Here is a 27,962-nt window from a genome sequence, read left to right on the forward strand (position 1 = left end):
AATACAAAAAAAAATAATAATACAATACAAAAATAATCATAAAAATACAAATACAGGGAAACGTATTACCATGAGGGAAGCAAGACAAATTAGACGCGAAACAGTCGCATTAGTACCACGCAAATATACAAACGAAAAATGTTCAACAATAGTAACAGGAAACACAAACGTAACACAAAAAAGAAATTTTCTTATGACAAGCGAAGAAGATCAGAATAATAAAAAGAGATACTCAGGAAACAAATATTAATTACGAAATTGAACAAAAAGAAACAGAACAACCTCAAACAATCGAAAATCAGAACAACAACACAAACTTAAGTGAAAATGAAATATGTATTATATTTTGTATACTTTTGTGATACGTTTATTGGCACGTGTGCTTTGGTTCAGGTGCGTGTGAGAAGTGGTCCGTCCCTAACTAGATCGACGCACTCGATCCTCTCGTCTAGCTAGATCGACGCATCCGATCTCCTCTCTCCATTAGATCGGCGACCCGATCCTATCTTCGGCGCATCCGATCCTCTCTTCGGCGCATCCGATCCTCTCTCGTAATCAGATCGGCGCATCTGATCTTATCACCTACCCAGCCAACAATTTCCAAAGGCGCCCCGTGTAAAAAATTTTTACTTTAAGCTTTCCTTAAGTTTTTACACTAGCAGCAGCTAAAGTAAAAACTTTCAGCACGGCACAAACCGACGCACACATTCAAATGCTTGGATTGCTGGTCCTACTTACGCATACATTTGTATTTATCCCTCCCCTTATATTTTCGGATTGCTGGTTATAGTAGTGACGCTTTTTCTTTTTGCTTTATGCACACTTTCGCATGCTATTTATTGGACTTCCTCTTTCCACATGCGTTTTGGCACACTCACACTCTGTATACGGCAGGATGCTTCACCCCTTCCAAATGCTGCGGTTGCTTTCTGTTACCCTTCCTCTCGTTCTTCCTTCTACCCTCTGCGCTAGGATATCCTCGACTGGTGCTGCGCGTGTTCAGCCGGCGCCTGTCTGGAAATGACGTCACGGACTGGTGCTGCGCATGTTTAGCCGTATCCTAGGCGTCCTTGAAGTGCGCTCTTCTACGAAAGAGCTGTGATGATATCTGTTGATGAATATTAACCAATAATTAATCCATGTGTTTTATTTAAAAAAAAAAAAAACAACTAAACAACATTTTGCACATAGGATTATAGAAACGCTTACCTTGATATTTTAAAACCGGACACCGTCCTTCCGTCTGCAACCGTCGATTAACATGCGCGTGCACCTGTAACTTTTTAGACGACAAGCGTTAGTTGAATATACACATTGAAGCATACACGAGGATAAGAAACTTACCTTTGAAATTTACAAGGATAAATCATTCCATAATTGAAGAAGATGGAACACGGTACAAAACGTAAACGAGCAAAGTACGGGGCACAAGAAATTACACATCACTCCAACACATCCTTCCACAGTGAAAGTTCTGGACAGACTGAGGATGCCTAACACCCGGATGAGCGCGATAGGAGAAAAATCATGGGAGATCGAGAGAGATGTGTAGTCTCGGTTCAGCGGAATACGCATGCAGATGCATGCGTGTGTGTCACTCGAAGGATATCGGTTTCCCCTTCTCCCGTTTTTCGTTCATAGGCCACACGATCGGCGTTGTGCCGTCCAAAATCTAGAGAAAAAAGACATGCTCTCTCGCTTTGGCACACAGGAAAGTTTTCCAATAGCTTCGGTTTTGCTGGTTGGGTAGCTCGATCCTAGCTCCTGGTTGATACGGTTTGGAACTATGCTAAGTGAGTGGAGTGGTTCCCGTGCCTGACGCATAGATGTCGCTACGATCACTACAAATATATTTCAGTGACACAGAAGTACATAATCTAGAAATTGGTGAGCATGATACATCCCCACAAAAACAATACACTGAACACATATAATTACTTACATGGATAATTTAAAAATAATCCAAACAAACGTACAAAACCTGCGAAGAAACAGAGAAGAACTAAATCATATACTACATGAGGAAAAGATTCACTTAGCATGTCTACAAGAAACTTGGTTAAAAAAAGAAAAAAAAAATTACCACAACAGGATACAATATAATACGATCAGACAGGGATGACGGATATGGTGGGAGTTGCATCCTAGTCAAAAAACAAATTAAATACAAACAAATAAGCCTAACAGACGAAACAGACGGAATTCAAACAACAGCCCTACTACTACATGAAGGAAACTTAGTTATAGTCTCAACTTACATAGCACCACAGACCACTAAACAAATAATTCAACATACAATAACAAAAATAATACATAACACTAGCAACTACAAAAAAATCATAGTCACAGGAGACTTTAATGCACATCACACTTTTTGGGGAGACGATAAAATTGACCAAAAAGGACAAGCTATTTTAGACGAACTAGATAATTCAAATCTTATAATTCTAAAAAATAATACTTATACTTGCATTCCCACCGACCACAACAAACGACAAACAGCAATAGACTTGACCTTCATTTTGAAAGACATCTACCCAATCACTAAAAAAGAAATATTGAAATAAGAAAAACACATCGGAGCCAGCAACCACAAAATAATAAAAATAGAAATACAAAAACAAAAAACTGGATCTATCAACAATACTATAATCAATATTAACAAAGTAATAGAAAACATAAAAATTTTGGAAAAAAAGGAAAATATGTTAGGAACATAAAACAACTCACAAAAATATCAACAAAATAATATCAAACAGCAACAAAAAATACAATACACTAAGACAGGCACTACAGGATAGATGATGATGATGATGATGATGTTTTTTTCCCACTTTCCCATTCAAAGGTTCGAGAAGGACGAAATTATGTTAAAGATATTTAGGTATAAAAATGAAAGTAATATTTCTACATAACACTCGAGTGGATGATTGAATGTTTTTGACCAACTAATGAATCCGATAAGGTGCCGCTAAGTCCTATCATCTTACAACCAGTGGGTCTAAACCCCAAAGTCCACTATACGCGCGCGTGTCTCGAATCTTTGAAGACTCACAATATTTTTAAAATTTTATTCTAAATTATCTTATTTTTTCATAATAGCTGTTAAACAAAAACAAATTGAAAAATACACCATCATCATCAAGTAGATAAATGCGGTTATGTTTAATTACTATTACACAATACAAACAAGTAAGCACTTCTAGAAGTATACATTCTACACTACACTATACTACTATACTAAAACACTTCACGACCACATCACTAAATAACCTGCTTCACATACAGTGCACATTCCTTTTTGAAATTTCCCAGACTTGTGGCGTTAACAACTTTTCTTGGCATCGAATTATACATTCGAATTCCCTTATAGTATAAGGAGTTCTGAGCTCTTAATGAAAGGTAGCTTGGTGTTCTCGGTTCATTTGATCTACGAGTAGGGTAACGATGGACATCCGTCCCTAGAATTATTTGTTCCCCGAGATATCTTGGTAACATTCCATTCAATATTTTATGTATGAAAATCATTGTTTGATATATTATTCTTTGTTTTACTGACATCCATTGCAGGATGTCAAGCATAACGTTAGAAGAAGTTGTTGAACCAAGACCCAAAATCACCCTCATAATTTTGTTTTGGATACGTTATAATCTTTGTATCTGTGTTTTATTGCCAAGAAAAAGAATAGAAGCACAAAAATCCAAATGTGGCGAAATAAGCGACTTGTAAAGTTGCAGTTTACCAAACAAGTTTAAAACTTTGCTAAGCCTGCTAATGACACCACTTTTTTGCTACTTTCGCTATGACATTATCTATGTGAGGCCCAAATGTTAATTTATTGTCAATTATCTTCTTCTTCTTCTTTGGCTCAACAACCGATGTCGGTCAAGGCCTGCCTGTAACCATTTGTGGGCTTGGCTTTCAGTGACTAATTGATTCCCCCCCCCCATAGCAGGATAGTCAGTCCTACGTATGGCGGCGCGGTCTATTTGGGGATTGAACCCATGATGGGCATGTTGTTAAGTCGTACGAGTTGACGACTGTACTACGAGACCGGCTTTATTGTCAATTATAACCCCTAAATATTTTAGTTCAGAACTATTGTCTATTTGCTCTTGATTTATTGAAATACACAGCTGTTCTTGATTATTTTCGTTTGATATGATCATGTATTTGGTTTTATTAATGTTTAGAGCCAGTTTTTTATATTTTAGCCAGCCATCTAAAACATTTATTTCTAGATTTAATAGAGTCTCTGCTTGTTTTAAATAAGGTTTTGCGATGAATAATACTGTATCATCGGCAAACAGATTTACTTCACAATAATGCAATATTTTCTTTATGTCGTTAATATACATGATAAACAAGATTGGCCCTAAAACACTTCCTTGTGGAACTCCCAGGGTGTTTTCTAGTGGATCTGAAGAACTATTGAAAAAAGAGGTAATTTGTGTTCTTCCATCGAGATAATCTGTAAACCATTTTAGAGGAACTCCTTGAATACCAAAAGATTGCAGGGTGTCCAATAATAAAGGTCTCGCTATAGTCTCAAACGCACGTTTGAGATCCAAAAACACTGTGTTGGCACGATAACGACCTCGTGCATTTTGACAGGCGAATGTTTACAAAACATCAAGCTGTATAGGATAGCTCGAATAGTTAGAACTATAAACACCAGATGGCGGCACCTGTTCGATAAGGACAAAAAGATATTCCCAAATACGAGACAGATATATGATCAAAAGTAGGACCAATTAGGACAAAGTTCGGCAGCGGTCACTAAACAGGGTCAAGTGCGGTCAAGACGGATCAGCTGTTCGAGGATAGGCGCCATCCAAAAAGTTAGCGGCAGTAGCAAAATATAAAGCAGAAAGAACAGACTAATTTTTAAACTGTGCAATAAATCCTACAAAAGCCAGTTCTAAGAAAATCTACCCAGCTACTCATTTACTGTTACACACGTAACAACACACTGCAAGCACCTCATATTTTTGTTCTATAAAACCTTTCCATTTAGACAATACAAGATTAAGTGCAGTTTCACAGGAATGTCCTTCGCTGTATCCAGATTGTTCTGGTATCAATAAGCCATGAGTGGAAAGATGATTCATTAGCTGCTCTTTTACTACCAATTCTAATATTTTTTCAAATATATGCAAGATATTAATCGGCCGAAATTCTTCTGCTTTAATAGTACCAGGAACTTTTGGAATAGGAATTATTTTGGACATCTTCCACATTTTTGGAAATATACCAGTTACCAAAGATTCGTTAATTATTGATAAAAGCTGTCCTCCAATGATATCAAAACTATCTTTAATCACTCTTGAATTTATTTTCCCTATAGCTGCTGTATTTTTTTTAGATTGCAACAAATTGTTTTTAAATCATTCAGGGATATTGTTTTGAAGTTGAACAAATGTCTCGGATTTCCAGTCTGTATTAGTTGATTTGGCTTAGGAACCACTTGTATGTTATCATTAATTGTTTTTATGCTGGTAATGAAATATTCGTTAAATTTTGTTGCTATAGCAGACTCATTTATTTCAATTAGACCGTCAAACTTTACTACTGATGTGGATTTTTTCTCAGGCTCTATCAAAGATTTTAAGAATTTCCACAACTGTTTACTATTTCCCTTGTTTTTGTTGATTTCCTCATAATTATATTTCTGACGAGGTGTATTTAGTTTTTTGACATATTCATTCTTATACTTGCATAACGATGCCACCATATTTCACAATTAGTAGTAATGAATTTTTTGTACAACCTATCTCGTTTTTGTTTTAGTGATATAAGGTCACGTAAATACCATCTATTTGTTTTCGCAGACTTAATCATTGTGTCTTCGGTTAGTTTCTTCTTCTTCTTCTTCTTCTTTGGCTCAACAACCGATGTCGGTCAAGGCCTGCCTGTACCCACTTGTGGGCATGGCTTTCAGTGACTAATTGATTCCCCCCCCATAGCAGGATAGTCAGTCCTACGTATGTCGGCGCGGTATATTTGGGGATTGAACCCATGACGGGCATGTTGTTAAGTCGTACGAGTTGACGACTGTACTACGAGACCGGCTTAGTTAGTTTATCAATTGCTAATTCCATTATGTTTTGTAATCCACTAGCACTTTCTTCAATCCCTACAAAGTTCGATTGTTCCAGTGCTGTTGAAACTAAATAACAAATCCCTTGCGGTGAATAGTTCTTCCAGCTAATAGTTGACTTATTGTCCATATTTTTTTATTTTCATTTATTTTTATGCTAATTGTTTCATGATCGAAGATTTTTGAAGATGGTTCAGTTTGTACTACAATTGAATCAATGTTACCAATGTATATTTCTAGTTGCTCAATAAATTTAGTTTCATTAGAACTTGGTGAATGATATATAGGGTAAATGTACCAATAGTGGTGCAATTTGTAGCGGTACAACAAGGTTTTCATGAATTAAATGAGTAAAAATGATAAATCCATGCATATTTCTGTACAAGGTTCTTGAAATATATGTTATCTTTCCCGAAATATCCATTTTTACCGTGAAACATCACAAATTGAGGATAAAAACCCTTTTTCTTTCACCGCTTTGATGTACCCATAATGGTGGTATGGTTCCCATAGTTTTTGTATTGTGTTCCTTTAGTGGTGTTAGTGAGGGAAAAAAACTAAATGTTGAATGCAATTAAAAGTTTGTTTTGCTAATTATTTCAAGCAAAATGTTAAAATTATTCATAGATAAAAGTATTGTTACATATTACATGATATATTATATTACACACGGAGGAGGAGGAAGGTCTGGTAAAGTGTTGTAGTAAAAAATAATATTGAATGTCTGATTACATGATATATCCATGCATATTTCTGTACAAGGTTCTTGAAATATATGTTATCTTTCCCAAAATATCCATTTTTACCGTGAAACATCACAAATTGAGGATAAAAACCCTTTTTCTTTCACCGCTTTGATGTACCCATAATGGTGGTATGGTTCCTAGAGTTGTTGTATTGTGTTCCTTTAGTGATGTTAGTGGGGAAAAAAAAACTAAATGTTGAATGCAATTAAAAGTTTGTTTTGCTAATTATTTCAAGCAAAATGTTAAAATTATTCATAGATAAAAGTATTGTTACATATTACATGATATATTATATTACACACGGAGGAGGAGGAAGGTCTGGTAAAGTGTTGTAGTAAAAAATAATATTGAATGTCTGATTACATAGCCAAGGCTTAATTCTTATATATTTATTCAGCATTGCAATATTTAGAACTTACAAAAATATTAAAAAGAGGATTATGTTTTACATAGAAAGATTTATCATAAAAAACAAAAGAAAAAAAAACAGTTCAATACAAGAGCATAACAAAAAAAGGCTAAATTTTATATTACGAACTTAGTGCAGTACAGTATCATCGTTTTTGTTGATTACGTTTTTTTTAAGTTGGTCCGTTTTCCCTTGTCTATTTTTTTTTCTTCTTTTGAGCCTCCTCCTGTTTTTGTCGACGAAGGTTTTCTTTTTCAATTTTCTCCATTTCCGCCTTTTCTCTTCTTTGTTTTCGGATTGTTGCCTTTTCGGTTTTCAACTGCTCTGTCTGAATTTTTGCGAGCCTTCTTTCTTCTGCTTTAGCTTTTTTTCTAGCTACCTCATTTTCTTTCTCCTCTTTAATGCGGTAAATTTCTTCCAGCCGGTCTGATGCCGTCAAAACTGGGTGATATTTTCTTTTAAAGTTTCTGTGAGTGTTACTCCTGTGAGAAGTAGGTGGCGTTTGTAACAACTCAGAAATGCTCATTTTTCGACATGCAACATCATCTCGATTTGGTTCGCGCAGTATGTTCTGGGATGCTTCACTTTGCTCTTCCAACAGACAGTATCCAATCTCCTCGACAAATACTGATTCCTCTTTAAGAATTATACTACCTGAGTATGCCTCTTGCATAAGTTCGCTGGCAGATTCCATATTTTGCGAATCGACGAGGCCTGCATTGAATTTCATGATGCGTTCCCTTCCGATACATTGTATTGCAGCCTGAATTTTTTCAGTTGAAATAACAACGTTACCAGGATTGAGTGAAGCAATCAGTTCAGAAGGCATCTCAGCTGAACATGATGCTGGATCCATGATGGTAGATTCGGTAGTATTGACTTCACTTTGTTTAACCGGTCGGGCAATGCACTTGTCATAATCAACATTGTCAGGACCGAAAGGAAAAAGCCCACAAACCTTGAATCCGTTTTTGATACTTGCTGGTTGTATTCCTTTTTCCATTGCCTTTTGCAATACACTTGGAAAGTGTTTTATCAGCAAATTAACACCACCATTTTCCATCCGCCAATTCGACACAGCACTTTTCCAGGCGCTCTTAAGGGTTTTGAATATAGCTACGTCTGCTGGTTGCGTGATTCATGTGGTATTGGGGTACAACGCTATTAAAACGATACCTAATTTCAAACATAATTCGGCAACCTCTGCCGCCGTATGGGAAGAGTGACCATCCACAAAAAGTAGCACAGGAAACTTCACCTTTTTCTTGAGAAGATGGGGGTAAAATAGTTCCCGGATGTACAGCATGAAACCGGGAGTGTCCATCCACCCCTTTTCACTTTTGCCGACGCCCCAGTTTGCAGGAAACTCTCGTAGTATATCAGCAGGTATGCGTTTCATAGGGAGCATCACGCATAGGTCAATAATATCTGCATCGGCTCCAAATGTGAACATTACTGTTATGTTTTTGTGGCTGTCAGCGTGTTCGCATTCATAGACATTTTTGCTGCCACGATTAGCAAACACAGCTTTTGTCTGAGGATGTAAGAAAAACTATGTTTCGTCGCCGTTGTAGATTCTTGTTGGATCTAATGTTGCTTCAATTAGGTTATTTTCCTCCAGATACGATGTAAGGTTTGCAAACCATCCACGAATATCAGCTTCACATACTTTAGCGCTAGCAGAAGAAACAGTTTCCGGAGTTCGGATGGCAATCTCACGATGTCGACGAAGAAACCCTTTCATCCATTTGCGACCTGAAACCGATCATTATGTTTTGTAAATTGTCATTTTAACGATACAAATGTAAAATATATCTGGAACATTATTTTTAAACGGGGTTTTGCGTAAATTGGAATCCAAGTACGATTTAACTTTGTGTAGCAACAACTCCTTTACAACCGGGAAACCCTTTTTCCCCATTGCAATCAAGTATTGTTTAAGTTTTCGCTCCTCATCTTCTGTAAGCACTGTGCGTGGTCCTTTTCGTACTTTAGATCAAGGTGTATGGATATTAGGAGGTGAAGTGCTTCAGAGCAAATTGACATTTCACGACTTGACATAACAATACTGGATGCTCCGGTATTAAAATCGGGGAGGGCTGGAGGGGGGTATAGAAAATTGTATGCGATTTGACATAACAATACTCAATGATGGCGCCCGGAAAACGCGCTAACAATTCACCTCCTTAATAAACACACCTTGCTTTAGATGACCATTTTTCACACATCCGATACCGAATGGTAGACTGAGGAATACCGTAAGCCTTGCACGCTCCATACACGGTTTTTTGTTTAGAGGTTATCAGCTCTATGCAACAGGAGATGGCCGTTTCATCATATCTGGGTCCTTTGGTCAATGCAGATTCCATTCTGAAATGCTTTTACGTGTTTCATATTTGTTAAAATACAATAAATTTATCAAATTTTCCTTTTATATTGTCAAAAATTGAAAAATGCTTACTTGTTTACTTCTCGTTTTCTGACTGTCATTTGTGTACAGTCAACTATGACCACTATGGGAACATGCCTGTTTCTTGTGCCTATAATGGCACTATGGTAAAAACCATAAAAAATATGGTAAAAAATGAGTTAATGCCATAAATTTGAGTTATTCAACTATATTTATTGGTATTAGTTGAATAATAATATAATTTTGATAACCATACAGTTATTTACAGGCTTAAGAAAAATACAACTTTTGTTAAGAAATCTTAAGGAAATCATAATATTGTTGATTTTTTTTTTAATGTGAACTTTGAGGCCTATTCTTCTCGAAATGGAAAGATTTACCTCTTAAAAACAAGGTAAAGGGTCAAATAACGTTTTGCTATAGGACACGTAACATAACTGTATTAATTTTTTCGTGGCGCATGTATTTTATTCCACTACAACCACTATTGGTACTAGCACCACTATAGGTACACTTACCCTAACACCATATAAAGCTGGAGACATGCCTCGCAAAATATTGACACCCAAAAACCAATTTCCATCAATTGATTCGCTTAGAATTTGTTTAAAAAGAACAGAATCTCTGATATACAGCGCCACACCTCCTGTATGTCTTGAATGATATAAACAAAAAGAACATCTATATCCAGGAATATAATATTGTTCAAATGCTTCACTTTCTGTGATGTGAGTTTCAGAAATGAAAACTAATAAGGGTTTAATAGTTTCCACAGTTTTTCTGAGCAGAATATAATGTGTAGAAAGACCTGCGACGTTTAAGTAAATTATTTCCCCATTTTTTGGGGTGCTATTCTTTGATTGCTATTGTACAAGTTTGGACATTTTTTCTAAGTCTTTTTTATATATTGGACACCATTTACTATTGGCTACATGGTTTGTATCTAGCATGGCATTATTTTTTAGATTTTCATTTTCACAATTTATACACCTGAAGCATAATAATTTGCACGTTACTGTTAGGTGGTTTTCACCACATTTTGAACATGTTTCTTCATTTTCGCAAAATGTTTTGGTGTGTCCATATTGCGAGCATTTGAAGCACCGTAATATTCTTATAGAACGGACCAGACGACAATCAGCAAACCCAATACGTATAGTTTTTAGGGTGTTTAGCATAGTGCATGATTTTTCATCTACATCAATAAAAACATTAAACTTTTCATACTTAAATTTTTTATTTTCGTACCTGTCAGCAATTTTGATTTGTACCTATGGTATCATAGAATTCGGCTTTTGTAAAAAGTTGATAATTTCTTCATCAGAGTAATTTTCAGTCATGCCCATTACTTTCATTCTAATCAATGGATTAAATGTTGAATATTCCGCTCCACGACCTGCTTCAATGTCTTTACGTAATTTTTCTTTGTTAGTATTTAGTGGACATTGTACCATAATTAGACCCCCAGTACCATTTCGAAAATCTGAGAGGTTGTACTTAACAGGGTCCAATTTGGCTCGCAAATATGCTCTGGTTACATTGCATGATTGAATTTTATGAGGAATGATTACAAATTGGTTTTTTATTCTTTTATTTAATTTTACAGTATCGATATCACATATTTTGTTGAGTGCGTTGTGTTCATCTGAGTCAATTTTATTTTCTAAGGCATGATCATTATGTTTTGCCATGATTGTTTTATTTTTTCTGACCACTTTAGACCAAGTAATTTCATCTTCGGTTACATTCTTCTTGTCCTCAACCAGATTGCAAGAATGGTTGTTATACATTAATTCAGGCACGTCATTTTCAGGACCCCCGTAAGGCTCGTCAATGTTTTCTATCTCACGCGAACTTGCATGGCAATTGCATACAAGCGACTTGTCTGCATTGTGTAAATGTGTCCTATTTTCGTCCAATCCTTTATTTAGGCTCTCACTAACATCAGCTTCCAATTCTTGCATACACTTTCTAATCAAGTTACTAATATTATCATCAATACTTTTCCTATTAACGCTTATGCCTGTATTGCTCATGTCGATGGTGTTACACGTATTACATCTAAAAAACAAATTAGGGTTATCACTCAGCACCTTGAAAGTTGAAACTTTCAGGGTAGTGCAACGTCGATGATTTCATTGACGACGATTGACGTCGATGATTGACGAAAATATTTTAAGGTATTTACACCGGCACCCACAGTCTGATGACAGCTCCACAGTACGCTTGCAACATTCCCCTAATCGATTGCACAACTCCCCTAAGTGATTGCAAACATCCACAGCTTGCTTGCAACATTCCCCTACTGATTTGCAACATTCCTCTAAGTGGTTGAACTATTCCCTTATATGATTCGAAACCCTGTAAAGCCACAACAAGATTAAATTTCTTAAAAACAAAAGGCACTAAACATAATAACTTAAGTCCAGAAAGCAGCCTAAAAATACACCGGGCAACAATTACAATTATATTAGAAACAGGAGCTTCATACATTTCTATTTTTGTTTAATATATTTATTTGCGTGTACAGATTAATTTCTATTTACTAGTGTGGATATTTACAAAAAAAAAAACTTAACATTTACAAAAGTAGTGCACACTTAAGAACGACTAAATCTATCTCATCATCGTTGTTTTCAACGATGTGGAAAATGTAGTTGGCAAACAACCTAAGAATACATATACAGTATCGGACAGAATGATAGGACCCTAGTTTTTTCAACGCACCGTACACTTGTTTTGCCACGTTACTTGTGTTTGTGTGTGTGTGTGTGTGTGTGTGTGTGTGTGTGTGTGTGTGTGTGTGTGTGTGTGTGTGTGTGTGTGTGTGTGTGTGTGTGTGTGTGTGTGTGTGTGTGTGTGTGTGTGTGTGTGTGTGTGTGTGTGTGTGTGTGTGTGTGTGTGCGCGAGTGTGTGTGTGTGCGCGCGAGTGTGTGTGTGTGTGTGTGTGTGTGTGTGTGTGTGTGTGTGTGTGTGTGTGTGTGTGTGTGTGTGTGTGTGTGTGTGTGTGTGTGTGTGTGCGAGTGCGCGGGTTTTTGTCTGAAGAAACGTAGCTTGACATGGTTTCATATTGCATTGAAAGCATTCTGTTTATGTGTGTTATCATGTGAAACAGCGTGCGTTTTGTTTCATGAGCGCGGCAGTATTCTGTTCTGGTTTTGAATGGGTACATGGTCACTCGCTTACTCATTGATTGTTTTTATCCATACGCTTTTTTGCTGCTCGACAACGATGTGATTCATCGCGTATAAAAGCAGAACGCAGGCAGTGCACGGCATCAGTCGTGTCCAAGTTTTTAACCAGTGTGTTCTTGACGGTCTAAGCAAGCAATTTTTATTACAATGGGTCGAGGTAAACGTTGTACCGATTATCAGCGCCATATCATTAAGCGAATGGCGGCTGCTGGCATTAAGCGCAGAACGATCGAGTTCGTGATGGAACGATCGCGCACTTTTGTGGCGAACGCGCTTCGGACAACCGAAACGCGCAAGTCACCCGGACGTCCTCGGAAGACCACGGCGGAGGAAGACCGTAAGATTGTTAACATATCGAAGAAACATCCGTTTAGCTCGGCACCAGAGATCCGAGGCAGACTGAAATTGGCGGTGACGCCGAGAACAGTTCAGCGAAGATTGGTCAGTGCCGGGCTACTCGCGCGAGTGCCAGTCAAAGTGCCCAATTTAACACCTGCGCATAAAAACGCACGGGTGTTATTTGCAATTGAGCACATGTTCTTCGATGAAGAGGATTGGCGCAGGGTTTTGTGGTCAGACGAGTCAAAATTCAATCGACAGGGGTCGGACGGACGCAGGTTGGTTCGGCGCCCTGTTAATTGTGCTCTTGATCCGAAATACTGCTTCAAAACTTTTAAGCATGGCGGTGGTAGTCTCATGGTGTGGGGATGCTTCTCCTACTATGGGATGGGTCCGTTGGTTCGAATCCACGGTAATTCAAATCGGTTTGGGTATCGAGATATTCTTGATACTCATTTGCTATCACACGCTAGGAAAAACCTTCCTCGGTCTTGGATGTTTATGCAAGACAACGATGCTAAGCATACTTCCGGGACTGTCCAAACTTGGCTTGCTGACAACAATGTCAAAACAATGAAGTGGCCAGCCCTTAGCCCGGATCTCAATCCCATTGAGAACCTCTGGGCAATTTTCAAGAAGAGGCTGGGTAAAAACATACCGGAAGATCTGGATCATCTCTTTGATCACATGCAAGAGGTGTGGAGCAAAATTCCACCTGAAACGATCCAGAATCTGGTGATGTCGATGCGTCAACGCATGATTAATGTCATCGTGGGCGACGGCAATAAGATCAAAAACTGAGCTTATTGCATTTTTGAATAGGGATCACTGCTCGCGAGGGCGGTGGTCCTGCAAATTACAACAAAAACCTAACCCAAAACACAAAAAAACTACTGACAAATCTATCCGAAACGACCTACTTGTGAAACAAACACACACATCAATACACATTCAAACATACATACACACACACACATACACACACACACATGCACACACACACACATACACACACACACAAACACAAACACATACAAACCACACATAAACTTGACCCAACGGGTGCATGGTGCGTTAAAAAACCAATGCCCTATCTTTCTGTCCGATACTGTACGTATTCCCAGACTAACTCCTGCTAGTTCTGGAAATCGCAGACTATTGAACAAATAGGGGCCTCCTGGAGCTATTGAAACTATTTCTTGCTGCAGCAGTGCCCAAGCCGTCGCTACTCTACTACAGCAAGCAAATTTGTGGTCCAGACTTTCCATTTGGGGACAAAACGAACATTGATTGGAAGCCCTTCTTCCCATCCGAAACAAAAGCTCTCCATGTGACACTTTACCATTTGCTAGCATGTATAGAGTAGCTCGTTGTTGTGCTGATAAATCAAAGCTTTGCATATTAGCCCAGATTCTGGTCCAACAAAGTTGCTGATTTTCATGTGCTACTTTGGCATCTGGTAGCTAGTCTACAAGTATGCGACGAAGTTTACATGAAGAGGGGTTTGAGACATATTCAGCGGGTAAATATGCCAGTTGTCTTACTATGATTTTTAGGCAGGGATACCAGGTTGGAATGGTGGCCAGATTTGGAGGATTACCAGCTTGGACGATATGAGGCTCGCTGTATTTAAGGGAGCTGCACTCTGCTCGGTATCGGTTTGTCAAGAGGGCATATGCAGTTATTCCTGGTATGTGCAGGTTCAGTCCCCCTCGCTTCCGTGGTAAAGCCAGTTGCTGCAGTGGAACTCGGATTCCTCCATTGCCATGCCAAAGAAATCCTCCTATTATGCTGGAGATTCTTGCCGTGTCTAATGCTCGAGCACCACATATTTATTTATTTATTTATTTATTTATGTATTTATTTATTTATTTCTTTAAATCAAAGTTATCGGGCAGTATGCCTACAGAGTACAAGTTTAAAGTATGGCCCTAGAACTAACTTGAATATGCTGACGCAGCTGACTAACGGATTGATTGAAATCTGCTGATAACCCTAACCTATTATACACATCAATCATTTTGAGCAGTGGATCATTGGCACCAAAACCAGTCGATCTAAAAGGGCTTCTTAGTAGCTCTCTACTTCTAAGACCTCTAGAGGGAGTAGAAAAGCAAATAAAATTTAAAATGTCAGGTGCATCAAAATCTCCAATTAATAATTATGCATAAAAGTTATCTGAGCCGTAGTTCTCCTATGCTGTAAAGTCTCTAAGCCAAATAGTAAACACCGGACATTATACGAAGGACGTGGAATTTGGTTTGACCAGGGAAGACGATGAAACATAACACGTGTGATTTTTTTCTGATTTTTTTCAATTTTATCTATGTATGTGATTTTTATTTATTTATTTATTTATTTATTTTTATTTTATTAATTGCTCGGCCACGTTGGGTTACAGCAATAGTACTTACTGACTATAGTATACAATTATTCACGAAGGAGTAGGAAGGAGTTTATGGTACGGAAAAGGAGCGAAGACGGGATCGGTAGACAGGATAGGAGAGGACAGCAGGAAGGGAAGGCGGAAGTGATTACATTAGTAAACGCTGCTACAGCTTGATTTATGTCATCATCAGTAAAGCACCAATCGGTACCGGCTAAAATATGATGAAGCTTTTGGTAGTCCAGTTTCCTAAAATTGAACATACGAGCCGTAGGTATTCGTTGAGAGGATGCAGGGCGAGAGTGCGTTAGGAGCACACTTGTCTCATGAGCAGGATGATGATTGTCTAGCGCGACGAGTGGAACAGGTGAAGCTATGACGGGGGAGCAGCGCTCCAAGAAGGCATAGCATTGGCAGCATTCTCAAATAGAAGGTCCAATTGACTTCCGCGTAGATTTTTTATGCCAGATAATTGCGGCAAACCGTTTATCGACATTCCATCAAGCAGAGAAACATTTTCACGAGATACACCAGTAGGAATGAAGTGATTAACGCACGATGCAAACACATCCATATCAAGCTCAGATAGACAGAGAGGCGTAACTCGTCTAGTTTTGTGCGCAATCCTCATACTTTTTGATAGTAGATGTTTAGTTGATCGATTGAAGGGATGAGAGAGCGAGATGCGCCGGGAGTGCTCTCGCTGCAAGTTATTAACGGCGAAAGAGAGTCGGACGGATTATGTGTATTAGATGCAGGGTTAGCTTCCATCAATTCGGGTAAAGTCGGTAGTTCATGAGAATCTTCAGCCGGATCAGCCGGTTTACGCTTGCTGAAAGTACTGCGTATAAGGCAAGCTCATAGGGCCATGATCTGGCGAAATAGTGAAATCAGCGTTTCGCAGTTGTGTCGTGTGGTTGATAGAAGGTGGCGAGGAAGGATGATCCGATTCACGATTAATAGGCGCAGAAGGTGCTATTGCTCTAGAGGCGTTTTTCTGAGGACTTCGCCCGCATAAACGAAACGCGTCTATGTGGCGAAAGTATTTCAACTTTCCAGTTAAAGGAGCAGAGGAACAGGCGAACGGTGATCGACAAGCTTACATTAGATGACGGTTCGCACTTAACTGAGCCTCATGAAATAAATGTTCATATTGAGGGCTTCTTTAGAAATCTTTACACGACGCACGATACACCCAACACAATTACAGACAACATATTCACAAGCACACGCGTTTTTCCCGAGGACTGTGAAACCAACAATCATTGCATGGACGAGATCACTTCTTGTGAGCTTCTCGATGCAATTAAAGGTTCAGCTTCGCGGAAGTCCACTGGCCCGGATGGAATACCAAGAGAGTTTTATCTCCGCGCCTTCAGCACCATTCAGCGCGAGCTTCTGCTCGTGCACAATGAGGCTCTCTTAGGAGAGATTCCTCCAAGTTTCGTTGACGGGGTCATAGTGCTGGTTAAGAAGAGGGGAGGTGGGACTACCATGTCTGTATTTCGACCTATATTACTCCTTAACGTAGATTACAAGCTTCTGTCGCGGATTGTCAAACACAGAATCGATGGCATCATCGGTAGGTGGGAGATAGTCTCGACAGCGCAAAAGTGTTGTAATAAACCATGCAACATTTTTCAGGCTGTTCTTTCCGTTAAGGAGAGGGTGGTAGATTTGCAGAGGAAACGAAAGTGTGGTAAGCTTGTCTCCTTCGATCTTTCACATGCTTTTGATCGCGTCAATAGAGACTTTCTCTTCAACAATATGCTCTCTTGGGGTTTCAATTCGGGGCTAGTGGGGCTTTTGAGAACTATTGGTGAACGGTCTACCTCCCGTATCCTTATCAATGGAATCCTCTCTCCTTCCTTCCCGATCCTTCGTTCCGTCCGTCAGGGAGATCCCCTTTCCATGCACCTTTTTATCCTCTATCTTCAACCCCTCATCACAAGATTAGAAGGTATTTGTTGCGATCAGGATGACCTGGTCAATGCATATGCCGACGACATCTCTGTGGTGTCAACCTCTCCTGACAAAATCGAGCGTGTGAGAGAACTATTTGAGGCATTTGGAAGTGTCTCTGGTGCTCGTCTCAACGTGCAGAAAACCACAGTGCTCGACATAGGACTGACCACACCATCAAGGATATCTGTTCCATGGCTGCATACCGTGGAAAGATTGCGTCTGCTAGGTATATTATCTATATATATATAAATCTCGTGTCACGGTGTTTGTCGCGAGCAAACTCCGAAACGGCTGGATCATTTTCAACGAAACTTTGCACACACCTTATGGTGGTATGAGAATAGGTTTTAAGACTCACATCATTTTCAGAAGTTGCACTAAACTTAATTTATTAGCAATTTTCTAACTCCCATACAAAGGACATCATTGTTGTTGTTGTATACAGCACTTTGACAGTCGGTGTGAAGCGCGGTTTACACTCGGTGTAAGTGCGGTTTACACTCGCTGTGAAATGCCTAGCGGTTTACGATGCTGTCACAAATATCCATAATGACAAAACAGAGATGGAGTACTTTAGTTTTGGAATAATGAATTAAAAAATACATGCTATTTCGCTTTGTCCTGTTTGCTGTTTGATGTTCCAAAACGAACAAATATGCTTGCTTTAATAATTGTAACTGTTGTGGACAGACCGCTGCCTCATCCTGAGGGCTCACTGTTGACAGCAAGGCTGTCATCCTGTGACGTCCTCAGTGAGGATCGCGGCGCGAGAAGGACCAGCCGTCCTCTCCCCGCATTGCGTGTTATTGTGTGGTATTATTTATTATTGTAAACGGTTAAACATATACCAAAGATAGTGATAAAATATACATATTCTGTTTGTGCCGTACACACCGTCTACGTCTCATTCGTGCGGACACAACAGTAACATTGTAACTGATGTTAAACTCGCAAGTGTTAACAACATTTTTCGTTACGGTGTTTTTTTTCGGTTTGCCCGGCTGCGGTCTTACCCGAGGTCAAACGATGTCTGTTTGCGGTTTGGACTTACGAACATCGTGTTTTTCGCATGGACAATTATATGTGGCATGTTCTCGCGTGGGTAAACCTTCCAATCTATACATACTAGCTAAAGACAGATTAACCAAAAATATCGTCCATTCATTAGCGCTTCGAGATTTGCATTAGAGATTCATAGTAGTTATATGTGTGTGACAAGTATGTAATTATTTGCATGTAATAAATCAATCTACGTAATTCTACACTGTTTTACTGTTCCAAATTATGTTCTTAAACATATTATTTGAGTAATTAACGACAATGACATCAATGAAAACAAATAAAATGAATAAAAAATTAAATGTGAATTTAAACACCTATATTTGCAACTTAACGGACTGGCAGACGAAGGCGCGAGACCGTGAGCGGTTTCGGACACTCCTGAGGCAGGCCAAGACCGCAAAGCGGTTGTAGTGCCGGATAAGTAATTTGCAACTTCAAATACTTAATCGGCAACTAATAAAATGTGGGGTAAAACTAGGTTTACCGGGCCAGCTAGTTTTCTAATAATATCCGTGACGATATGGGACACAATTGGGATGTCGTGATCCAGCACTTCGCCTCGTTAGTCTGGCTGCATCGCATGAGGAATTTAAACATCGTGGAAAAAGTTCTACTCGTTTCTGCTCCCCAAGCTATGGTACGTGGAGAGAGTTGGCCACTGAAGCGTTTGGACGTGTTTCTGCGTTGCTCCTGTGTACTGTCTGTTTTTGGTGTGATTTTGGTTTGAAATCGTTCGTTTTTGAGTTTGTGAAGCTGTTCCTGTCGCAAGTTTTGCTGTGTTGCTGTGTTGAAGCATTTTGTTCCTGCATCGTACGAGAATTTCTACGAGAACGCGTACCTGAATTGTATTTCTACGTGATTTCTGTTTCATCGGCGACTGCGGTTCAGTGTTATTGACCCTGCTTAATACACTCAGAGAGTAATTCGCACCAGCTCATCAATAAGTGTCCTCTCCGTTCACTCTCACTGCCCACCTAAGTGATCGATACTCTCTCTCATAATGGACTGTGCAATCTGCTCTACAACTATCAACAAAGATCCGGTTGTTTGTATTGGCAATCTTCCTTTTTCGGAGTGCAATTCTGCCTTTCATCCGGAATGCATTAAACTTGCCGCCACTTGTGTTAAGGAGGTGGCACGCAATCGTGGTCTCTGCTGGATGTGCGAGAAATGCCGTGACTCGAGATCAGATTTATTCTCATCAATTTCGTGCTTGATGAATACACTGAAAGATGAGTTGAAAAATGCAATACGGAGTGAGCTTGATCAAAGGATATCTCAGCTGGATCCAAATAGAGTGATGCCGCAAGAGCGTGAGAAAATCGCTCCGACTGTGAGTACCATCTCTCTCACCGATAAAACATTCCACACATCCACCGATACTCCTATGTCATCAACACCAACTTCCGTCAAACAGAATTCACTACCACACTCTCAATCGCGTATGCTCTCTGATAATGAACACATAAATCCAACACAAGCAATTCTTCAAACCGGCACTGCCAAAGATCACATCAACACAGACACCATACAATTCATTCCTGCACCTGAACCAAAAGTTTGGATGTTTGTAACTAGGATTGCACCCACTGTAACTGAGGAGAACATGAAAATGTTCATTCTAGGAAGGTTAAAATGCACTAACTGTTCGGTGAAGTGTGTCATACCAAGAGGTCGCGTTACAAGCTCACTAAAGTATGTGTCCTTTAAGATCGGCATTCCATCGGAGTTTGGCGAGCTCGCTTTCTCTCCTTCAACTTGGCCATGCGGATTTGTTTACCGCCAGTTTGAATTTCACCAACGTACACAGAAACAATTCACACCAACACTCCCGGTATCTTGCTTTCCTGCTTCAAACAATTCAACTACCAGAAGTTTCTCAACTACTAATTTTATGCATAATGATGTCAACTGCACAAGTGTGATCCCACCAACACACACAACACAACATAGTCTATCACCGAGCCATCATCTTAAAAATGCAAACTCACCTGAAACTCACCTGATTCAAAGTAATTCCTCCGGTTCGACTTTTTTAAGCCAACATTAAGTCATTCAACTTTACCTATGGAGCCAGTACTAAACACATTCAATATATTTTATCAAAACGTCAGAGGCTTACGTAATAAAACCTCTGAATGTTTTGCTAATACTGCAATCGCCGACAGGGATGTTATCGTTCTTACGGAAACGTGGCTAGATGACAGCTTTCCATCTGAGCTTTTGTTTGATAACAACCGCTTTAATACATTACGTACGGATCGTTCTGCAGCAAACAGTAACAAATGTAGAGGTGGTGGTGTCCTCGTTGCGATCAATGCAAATTATGCTTCCTCTCTGTGCTCGACAAACACATCTACAATTGAATGCCTTTGGGTTCGAGTAAAAGTTCTTAATGTTTCGCTAATCATCGGATCATTTTATTTGCCTCCTGATCAATCAGCCAACATGGACACCATAAATGCATTCTGTAATTCATTGCACTTAACGAGAGAGAAATATAAGAATGACTTTTTTATTCTGTTCGGGCACTTCAATCAATCTAATCTTAAGTGGGATATCAACGGCAAATTTCCGACACTGAATCTTATGCTTACCCGACTATCCCCTACCAGTCAAGCTCTACTCGATGAACTAAGCTTTGAAGGTCTTCGCCAACTTAACACTGTTCTAAACCACAATAACAATATGTTAGATCTAGTGTTTGCGAACGACAAAGTTACTGATTACATGAGGCCAATCGAATTATGCATCGAAAGTATTGTTGAACCTGATGGACATCATCCAGTTTTACTTACATACTTCACGCTCCCGCAATACAGTGTACCGTCATCTCAACCCCCACGTCAAGCAGATCTCAATTTTAGACGAACTAATTTCACTGATCTCGTTTCTGCACTTAACCAAATCAACTGGGACTCTATCGTTGATTATGATGACATCAACGCCAGTGTGGCTGAATTTTTTTCTCAAATGAATGAACTGTATGAACAATTCATCCCACGGTTTAATGTTCGTGCTCATCCAACATGGACCAATTCTGCACTACGTTTGGCTAAACGTCGAAGATCACGGGCCCTTAAAAAACTGCATCGACTAAAAAACAGCACTAATCAAATAAATTTTGCTCGCGCCTCAAAAATATATAAGCAGCTGAACCGAACCGCCTACGCCAACTAGGTCAGGAAAATTGAAATCAATATCAAAAGACATCCCACATCATTCTGGAAATTTGCTAAAGATAAGGAATCCTGTGGACGACTTCCTTCCTCGATGCAGTTTGAGGGAAACACCATTACCGGAGATGAAGAGTTTTGCAATGCATTTGCCTCATATTTCTCTTCTGTGTACACCAACAATTCCTCGATACCGTCTAACTCAACATTGGCTTTATCCTTCATAAATGATGAGGTTAATTTATGCACACCACTAATCAACGATGATGAGGTGGAATCTGCTATTTCGTTGTTGAAGCTTTCCTACGCACCTGGGCCTGACAATATTCCCAGCGCAATTCTCATTAACTGCAAGGCTGCTCTCATTCCCATACTGACCAAATTATTCAACAAATCCTTGCAATCGAAATGCTTCCCGCGTCTTTGGAAATCATCGTGGATGTTTCCTGTGGAAAAGCTGACAAAAGTAATGTGTGCAATTATAGAGGAATTTCAATGTTATGTGCGTGCAGTAAACTGTTTGAAAAGATAATGTCTCGTCATATGCTCCAAGCCTTTTCACCATTAATTTCTAATGTTCAACATGGCTTTATGCCGAAACGATCGATTGAGACCAATCTAATATATTTAACTTTTGCCACTCCTATATTGACAAGGGCTTACAGGTTGACGTCATTTATACTGACTTCTGCGCTGCTTTTGACAAGGTCAACCACTTTCTATTGCTATCTAAACTAAACTATCAAAGTATGGTGTTCACACAAATGTTGCTGAGTGGTTAAGAAGTTATTTAACTGATCGTTGCATTAACGTTAAGATAGGAACTAGTTTATCTGCCACATTCCATAATTTATCTGGTGTTCCTCAAGGGAGTATATTAGGACCTTTACTAATTATTATATTTATTAACGATGTCGTGTTTGCTATTCCTCATGTTAAATTGTTATTATATGCTGACGAACTAAAAATGTTCCTACCTGTTAAATATTCTGACGACTGTGAAATGTTACAAGACTCGTTAAACTATTTTTCTGCATGGTGTTTTAATAATGAAATGTTACTTAATGTTAGCAAATGTAGTTGTATAACATTCTCAAAGAAAAAAAATCCTATTATTTATAACTACAAAATCAATGAAGACAGCGTTCCACGTTTTTCTCAGGTTCGGGACTTAGGAGTTATTTTAGACAGTAAGCTTAGTTTATCTAGCCATTATCAAACTATCGTCACTAAAGCTCTTAAACTGTTAGGATTTGTCTTACGTGTCTCGGCCGACTTTAAAGATCCTTTCAGTTTTAAAACATTATACTGTTCTTTAGTCCGTCCCATCCTGGAATTTGCCAGTGTAGTTTGGTGTCCCCATCAAATCATATAAACATTGCAATCCGCCTGCGGTTGTTGTGATCACGCACTGTTCAGTCGAACTTTGGTCTATTTTGCAATGGCGTCTGTGATCTGTAAGAAATGTGAAGGTGCTATTAGCAACGATCCAATTCCGTGCTTCGGTCTTTGTGAACACTATTACCACGATAAGTGCATTGGACTTTCAACCCCGCTCCTGCGTGTTTTTAAGAAGTCACAAAATTTATTCTGGGCTTGCGCGGATTGTGCTCAGCGTTTGCGGGCCGTTGACACTTTACGCTTCTCGCACGGCCTTTCTCGTGACGCTGCCTACCTGTTGGAATCGTTGCAGTCCGATTTCTGCGATTCCTCACGTTCTGTGCAGGCGGCATCAGCTGGCTTGCGACTTGAACTTTCCTCTTCACTGGATTGTTTTAGAAACGAGATAGCTTTGATGAAACAGGAATCAGCATCGTCAATTCGTTCCGTGAAAGATTTCATCGACTCACTTACTGCTTCTCACTCAATGGAACGCAACTACTCACAGGCTCCACTACTCACAACGCTTGATGAAGTTAAGCATGGCATCAAGGAGCTTGATCTCATGCACCGTGAGCTTCTCACTTCCTTCAACTCACTAATGAACAAGCTCAACTCTCATCTTGCCACGCATACCACTACATCGAGTGCTCACCATTCTGCGATTCCTGCTACGCACTCAACGACCACGATTCCAGTTGCGGCCTCTAAGCTCACCCATCAAGCTGTTGGTGAAAATTCTTCTAAACGTCGATTGTTGGATCGCTCTCCCGACCCATCGCCTACCAATACCGTTACACGCGCTATGCTTTCATCGGGCACAGGGTTGTCCTGCAATAATATTACGACCGTTCCTGAACGCCCACCCCGTACTTGGGTCTTTATCTCCCGTATTGCTCCTGATACTCCGATTGAAGCGATCCGCGAAATGGCCTGTTCTAACATAGGGACATACGACATCTTGGTATATAGCCTTGTACGATGCGACCGGGATCTTTCTACGCTCTCCTACGTATCTTTTAAAATTGGTGTACCGGATTCGCACCGGGCTATTGCTTTGGCTGCTTCAACCTGGCCTCGCGGGATCTCTTTTAAGGAGTTCATCGACCTAAATCCCCGCTCCGTCAATGTTTGGCGACCCACTACTGCAGCATCCCTTGCACCTTCTGCGCCTATTAATCGTGAATCGGATCATCCTTCCTCGCCACCTTCTATCAACCACACGACACAACTGCGAAACGCTGATTTCACTATTTCGCCAGATTATGGCCCTATGAGCTTGCCTTATACGCAGTACTTTCAGCAAGCGTAAACCGGCTGATCCGGCTGAAGATTCTCATGAACTACCGACTTTACCCGAATTGATGGAAGCTAACCCTGCATCTAATACACATAATCCGTCCGACTCTCTTTCGCCGTTAATAACTTGCAGCGAGAGCACTCCCGGCGCATCTCGCTCTCTCATCCCTTCGATCGATCAACTAAACATCTACTATCAAAAAGTATGAGGATTGCGCACAAAACTAGACGAGTTACGCCTCTCTGTCTATCTGAGCTTGATATGGATGTGTTTGCATCGTGCGTTAATCACTTCATTCCTACTGGTGTATCTCGTGAAAATGTTTCTCTGCTTGATGGAATGTCGGTAAACGGTTTGCCGCAATTATCTGGCATAAAAAATCTACGCGGAAGTCAATTGGACCTTCTATTTGAGAATGCTGCCAATGCTATGCCTTCTTGGAGCGCTGCTCCCCCGTCATAGCTTCACCTGTTCCACTCGTCGCGCTAGACAATCATCATCCTGCTCATGAGACAAGTGTGCTCCTAACGCACTCTCGCCCTGCATCCTCTCAACGAATACCTACGGCTCGTATGTTCAATTTTAGGAAACTGGACTACCAAAAGCTTCATCATATTTTAGCCGGTACCGATTGGTGCTTTACTGATGATGACATAAATCAAGCTGTAGCAGCGTTTACTAATGTAATCACTTCCGCCTTCCCTTCCTGCTGTCCTCTCCTATCCTGTCTACCGATCCCGTCTTCGCTCCTTTTCCGTACCATAAACTCCTTCCTACTCCTTCGTGAATAATTGTATACTATAGTCAGTAAGCACTATTGCTGTAACCCAACGTGGCCGAGCAATTAATAAAATAAAAAATAAAAATAAAAAAATAAAATAGCATCTTCCCTTTCATACGAATGATATTTACTAACTCACATGGGTCAGAAAGATATCGCTCGTATACGGACTTAAACCCTCTGTAAAGGAGTTCATGATGCAAGCGAAAACTTTGGTAGCGTTCGTTTGTTTTCCACCGGAAAAACGATTTTATTTTAGGCTTCGCGAGCTCAACCCACCACTGCATCCACGAGCCGTAATTTCTTCGCTGTCGGGTCCAATAGTTCCACTTGCATTTGAACTCCCTCAGATTTTGTTCGGATAGCACGTGTGGTCTCAGTTGCCAATAGCCATTGCTGCGCATACGACTCGGCGCGATTGGTAGGCAGAGACGAACGGTGAGAGCCTTGTGGACCGAATAGTTAAGGACATGCATGCCGGTCGCTCTTAACTGTGTTTTCAGTGAGGAAGAAACATAACACCGATCGATACGTGATCCAGAACCACTGGTGACATAAGAAAACTCTACCGCGTATCCTCGGAGAGCCTCCCAGCTGTCACACAAACCCATGTTATTTACCGCGTTTCGCAAAGAAAGGCTGAAATTTCTCGCGCCCGTCACATCCTTTGATTCCAACTCACAGTTGAAGTCGCCCGCGAGAATAACATGATCACATGCATTCCGCAGATAGGAATGGTAACGTTTGTTCGAAAAATTCCTCCCTCCCCGCTCTCCGCTGACTCCCTGATGGAGCGTAAATATTGCATAGGGTGGCATTACTCTCAAGCCGAAGACAAATTAGACGTGAATCCAAGCTGCGTTCAACATGAGAGAATTTTAGGTGGTCACGTAAAGCAATCGCCGTACCCCTCTCTACCACGTTAACATTGCTAATAACATTGTATCCAGGAACCGAGAGATCTGCACAACACACTTCCTGAAGAAATATGATGTCCAAGTCCATCGTCCGAATAAATGTCCTGAGGGCTTCTAATTTTGTCGCATTAGATATTGCATTAATGTTAATAGTTGCTAAATTATAGCTACCATTAACACCACGATTTTTTGTTGACAAAAACCACGTTTGTATCCATTGCGACAAAATTAAAATCATGGTTGTGTAGTGGTGAGCCGCTTGGGAGGCCGACCAGGCTTGCGCTTGGTCACGCTCGTAAAGCTAAGTGTTGATTAACTTGAGGCGTCACTCTCGTTATCCGTCTCCGGAAATTGTTTGCGTTTTACCGCAAACTGTTCATCTAAGGAGCAGATGGGAAAGGAGCAGGAAGGAATTATGAGCGGTGCTTTGAACATTACCGCCGTGCAGTCCACTCTCATGTGTTCGTTTGCCGTGGCGGCTAGAACGGTGGCATCAGTAGCGGCAGCGGCAGCAGAAGCAGCAGGTGCAGCGGCAGCAGAAGCAGCAGGTGCAGCGGCAGCAGAAGCAGCAGGTGCAGCGGCAGGAGCAGCGGCAGGAGCAATAGCAGCAGCAGCGGCAGGAGCGGCGGCAAGAGCGGCGGCTGGAGCAGCGGCAGGGGCGGCGGCAGGAGCGTCGGCAGGAACACCCTTTCAACAATCTCAGAGAGAGTTTGTATGGAAACCGCCACAGCTTCTTCTCTGCTTCAACTTTGCTTGTTGGTATAAGGAGAACTCAGAGAAGAAGCTTTAAATGAACCGGCGCTCAGTGACGTCACGGATCGGATCGAATCCTGTCCGGAGAATGATTGTTCCAAATCGCTCAAGCCATCACCACACCCGCTGTCAAAATTAAATTAAAACGAAACTCTTTTGTTTACTTTTTATTGAAAGATAGCCGCATCGCTTTTGTGCATGTTAAAATAAAATTCAGAACTGTAGAAAACTTTTACGAAGAAACTGTTTGTGTTTCCTGGTATCCTGTAAGTATATAAATAAAGGATCAAAATGCGTAAAATTTAGATCGGTTTACAACTAATAAACCTTCATTTTTCAGCTGTATTACTTATTTGAACTTATTTGAAGAACGTCAGCTGTTGTTCTGTACTGTTTGTTCGAGATTCGTCGTAAATTCTTCGCCTTTGTAACCTGTAAGATCAACTAAAACACATTTTATATCAATAAATAACCCCATAACTTTCATCTAAACGAAATGTGGAATATACTTATATTATCATTGCAGGTTGAACGCTTCGAGTGTGGCAGCTGCCGGATGTGGATGCGAGCAGGAATGTCATTGCAGAAGCCTTGCTGTTGAAAATAACAGGAAAATACATATATTGACAAATCTAACAACAGATGTACATATGAAATTAGATGAACTTTTAGCAATGCAACGTCAACATCCAATTCAGCCTTTGGATACTGTTGCAGTTATAGTGCAAGAGGATGAAGCAGATGGGTTTGTCTTTGCCAAAATTAGTAACAAAAACGAGCTAGCCAAATTTGAGGCGGATTTGATGTTGACGGAGCGTTTTTCTTTTATAAAAACGTGGCTTCTTAAACAACTAAAGTCCGTAGGAAGCATACCAAGGATGCATGAAGCCCTGTACATAATTTTTAATAGAGTTTTTTTAATGGAGTGCTCGTGGAGTGGACTAGGAGTAGGACGTAAAAAAACAAAAGTAGAATTTAGGACAAATGTAAATATATTACGATTATTTAAGGAAATTGGAAATATACAGGACATAGCAGAGTTA

At 40.1% G+C, this 27,962-nt stretch overlaps 1 long non-coding RNA gene and 1 pseudogene across 1 annotated transcript; both read right to left on the reverse strand.

Moving 5' to 3' along the window:
• Window positions 1-383: 383 nt before the first annotated feature.
• Window positions 384-2,569, reverse strand: LOC120951591 (uncharacterized). The gene is made up of 3 exons (XR_005751197.2): window positions 1,345-2,569; window positions 1,210-1,279; window positions 384-1,108 (listed from the first exon to the last, which is right to left on the reverse strand). It is a non-coding gene; the product is annotated as an uncharacterized LOC120951591 (long non-coding RNA).
• Window positions 2,570-7,732: 5,163 nt separating this feature from the next.
• On the reverse strand, window positions 7,733-9,625 carry LOC120947503 (uncharacterized; annotated as a pseudogene).
• Between the last annotated feature and the right edge of the window lie 18,337 nt (window positions 9,626-27,962).

Source organism: Anopheles coluzzii, chromosome X, assembly GCF_943734685.1.
Source record: "Anopheles coluzzii chromosome X, AcolN3, whole genome shotgun sequence".
NCBI lineage: Eukaryota > Metazoa > Arthropoda > Insecta > Diptera > Culicidae > Anopheles > Anopheles coluzzii.